Source organism: Suncus etruscus, chromosome 9 (assembly GCF_024139225.1).
Source record: "Suncus etruscus isolate mSunEtr1 chromosome 9, mSunEtr1.pri.cur, whole genome shotgun sequence".
NCBI classification, from domain to species: Eukaryota; Metazoa; Chordata; class Mammalia; order Eulipotyphla; family Soricidae; genus Suncus; species Suncus etruscus.
The window spans coordinates 24469683-24475481 of NC_064856.1; the positions used below are offsets into that span (position 1 = coordinate 24469683).

Here is a 5799-nt window from a genome sequence, read left to right on the forward strand (position 1 = left end):
TTAAGTAAAATGGTTAATGAGCACTGTAGAAGGAGTCTTTACTCTGAAGTATGAAATCATTTGCTGTAAATGAATAGGTTTTCTTTAAATTGGTTTTGCAGTAGAATAGTAAGACAGCTGCAATAAAGTGTTAAAATTTTTATGATTAAACACAATAGCATGAACTATGATTATTAAAGGTATAAAAACTGATTTTAAAAAACAAACAACTGTTTTTACTATGAAGACTTTATGTGAATAATTTGTAAAAAATATTATATACTAAATTAACTAAATGCTTAGATTATTATAAAATATAGTTAAAGACATCTGATGCATTTACACACCTAGAACTTAAGACTAAAATTATATTTAATACTAGTTAATTTGCTTATAAAGTTTAGTTACTTTTATATATTACTTATAAAATTATATATAATATATTTTTCATTTATATTATTTTTTCACTGCGACACAAATATACAGATTTGTATAATGTGCTGATATTTTGAATGCACTTAAAATAATAGTTCTTTCAATGCAGAAATAAAGAACAACCATTGCTGTAGCACAAAGTTAAAACTAAGGGTACTATAAAGCACACCTAGGTGTTCACTGTGCATTAAATTAACTATATTGTTTAAAAAGGCTAACCACATTATTTTTCACATAATTTTGTAAATACTTTAAAAATTAAAATAAAACTTTTAATAGAAATATAAGATTTAAATTTAACACTTTTGTGTTCGTTTGGATTTTAAAACACAAAGAAGTTTTTCTTTTACCAACATTTTGTTATCTGTAAAGTGACAGAATTATGACCTTGCTTTAAAATTTTCTGAGAGGCATGAAAAAAAAAATTTATTGCCTTTATCTTTTTGTTGCTTTTTAATGTTTTAATAATTACTTTACACTACTTAATGCACTAAACCTAATAACACATATTTGACGAAGTGTAGGGCTGACAAGGTGAAGCAGAGTCTTTCACTGATAATTCGGGGAGGGGCTAGCACAGTTAACAGCAGGAAGGTTAGAGGCAAATTATTTACAGTTAGCAGGGTGTAATGATATATAGGGAAAAAAAAGCAATCTTTTAAGATTAATTACTAATTTATTGGAATTAGAGGGAATGGCAACTGAAGAGGGGAGTCTGGGTTGCAAAAGCACCATGGGGATCATGGTTTTATTAATTGATTTGAGAATATGCAAGAGATGCTACTTTTCAGATTTTTTTTGAATAACAAAGATTGGGTATTTCAAGGTGAATTGGAAGGCTTAAAGTGGGAGTGGCAGGGCCTGAGCTGGCTGTTTTCCAAGGCTGGCAGGAAAGAGGCTGAAGGAGGCTGAGGATTGGTTTGAGAAAATGTACTGAGTAAAGGGTACATTAGGCTTAGAAGTTTTAACAGCAAAGTGTAGATATCGCAAGGTTTTATGGCTTAGCAGCTGATACTTTGTAATTATCCTACTCACTGTGCCCTTAGAATTTTTTGTAGGCACTGCAGCAGTTTCTGTTTTATGGCACTCAGCCTGACTTTTATAGTTTGTTTCTTTGAATTCTCAAGAGGGGGGGCTTGGCCGTGGAATTCAGTGGGCAAAGGACAGACAGCTATAGATTTAGGAGGGCGGGGGAAAGCCTGAAGGGCAGAAACTTGTGAATTAAGAGAAGCAGCCTGTTTTTGAAGGCTTAAGATTTGTTTAAGATTTTTAATGTGGCCAAGTAGCTTCATATCTATAGCTTTAAGAGGGGGAGCGGTGAGAGGAGGGAATCTGCCATGGTTAGGGACTGAGCGTCTTGGGCATTTAGAATTTTTCCCCTGGGGTGCGGGGGATCAGTGGGAGGCGTTTGAGAAGGTAGCTGCGGAGGCTGCTGAGCAGGCGGGGAGGGGGGGGGGGTGGGAAGACTTTCTCCATTAGGGAGAAAGACAGGAAAGGTAGCACTGGTTTTTGAGCAGAGCATTATCAAGTTTGTTAGAGAGGTGAGAGACCATGGATGTAATTGTGGTGAGTTGGGAGCTTAAGTCAGAAAAAGGGGGGGGAGGGAGAAAGCAGCAACAGTTTGTTGCCGGTGTGGGGGAGCTGCTGGAATGCCGGCTCTGGGGAGCGACTTCCAGGCACAGAGGGCAGCAAGAGCCATGTTGGCAAGCTGGGACCTGGAAAGTGTGTGCTGTACCTTTAAGGTATGAAAAGAGGCGAGGCCAGCTATACGAGCTTAGAGATCAGAATTCCTGCCTATCTGCAAGGGCTTTGCAGCGGAAAAAAAAAGTTAACTTCCCAAGAGACAAAGAGTTCAGCTTTTAGATTCTAAGCAGGAGAGCGTGTAAGGGGCTTGGGGGCCATAGGAGGTTACGGCTTGAAACGGCTCTTTGAGGCTTTTCCAATTAAAGGCTTTGTATTGTTGCAATTGCTGGCTAAGGAGGGGAGGGTGGTGAAACAGGGACGGAGCTGAAGATAGGGAAGTGAAGGGCTGTTTAGGATTTTGCACAGAGGGTGCAGCGGCCTCTTCTGTAGGGGTCTGGGTGCATAGAGCAGAAGCATGGACAGAAGTAAGGGAGGGATATAAATGAGAAGCATTAGAGAGATCTTTAAGAGCATTAGTTACTTTGGAGACAAAGGTAGAAGAATCAGTGGTGGAGGGAGGACAAGGGGAAGTATTCTCAGAGGGAGAAGGGAGATGAGAGACAGAATTAGAACGAGAGGGAGTCCTGGAACACTCACGGGAGACTTGTTGTATATGAGATTCAACGGCATGGATGATGTCTTTGGCGGTTCCGGCATTTTTAGTTACAATGATATCTCTTAACAGGCTCCAATATTGGAACATAATTTTTTCCTTCTGTGAATCATCATTATTTACAAAATAATCACTCATTTCATGTCCTACTTTGTCCCAAGTGGACGCAACAATTTCTGGACAGGTAATAATAAACCAATGACATACATTATGAATAAACATAAGAAAATTACAAATATTCTTTTTTGGTAACCTCTATATGTCTGGCTTTCAACTCAGACTGTATATATTTAATGAATTTAAGTTCAGTACTCAACGAAACACCCATGGAAGTGAAGCCAACGGGCGAAGCCCCAAGAGCCAATCAGGGGCGGTGATCAGAACGACTGAAAAAACTGCAGTTTAAATATTTGATTAAGGCTAACTCGTTTCAACGCCTACCCGGATGGGGTATATCCTGCGATTTACGAAACAGCTCCGGACTCGCCGACCCGTAGTCGTTCGGAGTGTGGCGGTGGTCTTCGAGCCCCACGTTGGGCGCCAAAATGCGGGGTCCTGAAGCCCCCCAGGGGGGCCCGGCCAGCAGGAATTAGCTGGGAAGACTTCTCAGACAACCGCACTCCTATTTTGCTAGGTAGAAGAACAACCACACCTGTAAAAATCTGAGAGAGGTTAATAATAAAGACCCAAGGCAATGTCTCACTGCTCAAGGGCAACTTTATTTGGCTACAGCTTCTTCTTATATAGTGAAGGAGAAGGGGGCAGGCAAAAGGCAATGTCAATCATTCTTTTGGCATGAAAATTACTTCATTATTCCAAATAAGGCAAGTGGGCAATACTTCTTGCAGTATCCATGGAAACATCTTGTGACCTTCTAGCTGCATTTCTAAACTTTTTAACAGATATAAGGTGGGGGCAATGTTCTTACAGAAATAATTTTGTACAGACAATGTAACATATACACATAATAACTGCCTTGTTGACTCCGGAATGTAGTTGAGGGAGTAAGACCTCATTTCTGGGAATGGTACCGGGCCGTGTTGCTCTCCTCCGGGCTACAAGATTAATTATCTCTTGCAGTTGCACATTCCTTTCTCTATAGCTCAAAAACTTACAGCAAGACTGCAAAATAGCTTTTAGGTGAAAAGCTGGAATATGGCAGAAAGAACAGCAAAATGGCCTCAAACAAGTCAGTCCCCAACATATAACACCATGCACAAAGGTCAAATCCAAATAGATTAGAGACCTTGATATTAGGCCCAAAACCATAAGGTATATAGAACAACACTTAGGTAAAACACCCCATAAAATTGAGACTAAAGGTATCTTCAAGGAGGAAGCAGCACTCTCCAAACAAATGGAAGCAGAGATAAATAGTTGGGACTATATTAAGCTGAGAAGCTTCTGCACCTCAAAGCCACTCACAGAATGGGAGAAACTATTCACCCAAAACATCATAAAAAGGGGCTAATATCTAAGATATACAAGGTACAGACAGAACTTAACAAGAAAAAAATCTAGGGGCTGGAGTGGTGGTGCTGCCTTGCAAGTGCTAGCCTCGGATGGACTATGGTTCGATCCCCCAGTGTCCCATATGATCCCCCAAGCCAAGAGTGATTTCTGAGCATATAGCCAGTAGTAACCCCTGAGCATCAAATGGATGTGGCCCCCCAAAAAATCTAACCCCATTTTAAAAAATCTAAAAAAAACAGACCTTTATCAAAGAAGAAATAAAATGGCCAAAAAGCACATGAAAAAATTCATCAGGGAGATGCAAATCAAAACAACAATGAGGTACCATCTCACACCACAGAGACTGGCACACATCACAAAGACCAAGAACAATCAGTGCTGGCGGGGATGTGGAGAGAAAGGAATTCCCATTCACTGCTGGTAGGAATGTTTTCTAGTCCAGCATATATTGAAAACAATATGGAGATTCCTCAAAAAAAATGGAAATTGAGCTCCCATATAATCTAGCAATACTGTTCCCAGGGTTATACCCTAGGAACACAAAAACACAATACAAAAATGCCTTCTGTGCACCTAGACTCATTGAAGCACTATTTACAATAGCTAGAACCTGGAAACAACAAAGATGCCCTTCAACAGATGAATGGCTAAAGAAATCATGGTTCATATACACAATGGAATATTATGCAGCTGTCAGGAGAGATGAAGTCATGAAATTTTCCTATACATGGATGGACATGGAAACTATTATGCTGAGTGAAATAAGTCAGAAGAAGAGAGATAGACACAGAATAGTCTCATTCATCTATGGGTTTTAAGAAAAATAAAAAACATTTTTGTAATAATGCCCAGAGACAATAGAGGTTACTACTGGCTCTCTGCTCAGAAATCACTCCTGGCAGGCATGGAGCACCAGATGGGATGCCGGGATTTGAAGCACCATCCATTCTAAATCGGCTGCTTGCAAAGCAAATGCCCCACCACTGTGCTATCTCTCCAGCCCCTAAATAAAAATATTTTAAAAAACAAGTAAAAGAAATGAGGGGGCAGATTCCCTTTTCTGAATGTGCTAGAGCAGTCCAATGCCACACCCTACACCCTCCAAAAGAAAGGACCCAGCTCCCTCCACAATTTAACCTTATTAAACTTCCAAGTCACCTAATTTATTTTAGATTTATAAATCCTGTAACACGCAGGAACTTTAATATCTTGTAATGTCAGCCCAGTGGTCTCACAGGAAATCTGATGGGAAAGTTACATAGAAATCTACCCACATCGGTGAGCCTAACCAGTAGCACAGAAGGCCCAACTAGCACCAACCACAGCCCAGTCAATTCTTAAACATTGTCTTTAGTAGCACCAGAGAGAGATATAACATTTCAAATTAACCTGTGGTGATCTAAGAGTTGATCATTCCAGTTGCCTTTGTGTGGTAGCAAACAACATGAAGTAAATTTGTTTGTGTCTGCATGGAGGCAGGTTCTGGTGGTGGGTAGGAGACTTGGGTATACTGGTGAAGAGAAGGTCACACTGGTGGTAGGATTGGTGTTTGAACATTTAATGCCTAAAATTACTGTCTTATGAACAACATGGTAAATCACAGTGCTATAATAGAA

At 39.9% G+C, this 5799-nt stretch overlaps 1 non-coding gene across 1 annotated transcript; it reads right to left on the bottom strand.

Moving 5' to 3' along the window:
• Positions 1 to 472: 472 nt before the first annotated feature.
• On the bottom strand, positions 473 to 602 carry LOC126019277 (small nucleolar RNA SNORA22). The gene has a single exon (XR_007499008.1). It is a non-coding gene; the product is annotated as a small nucleolar RNA SNORA22 (small nucleolar RNA).
• Positions 603 to 5799: the final 5197 nt, after the last annotated feature.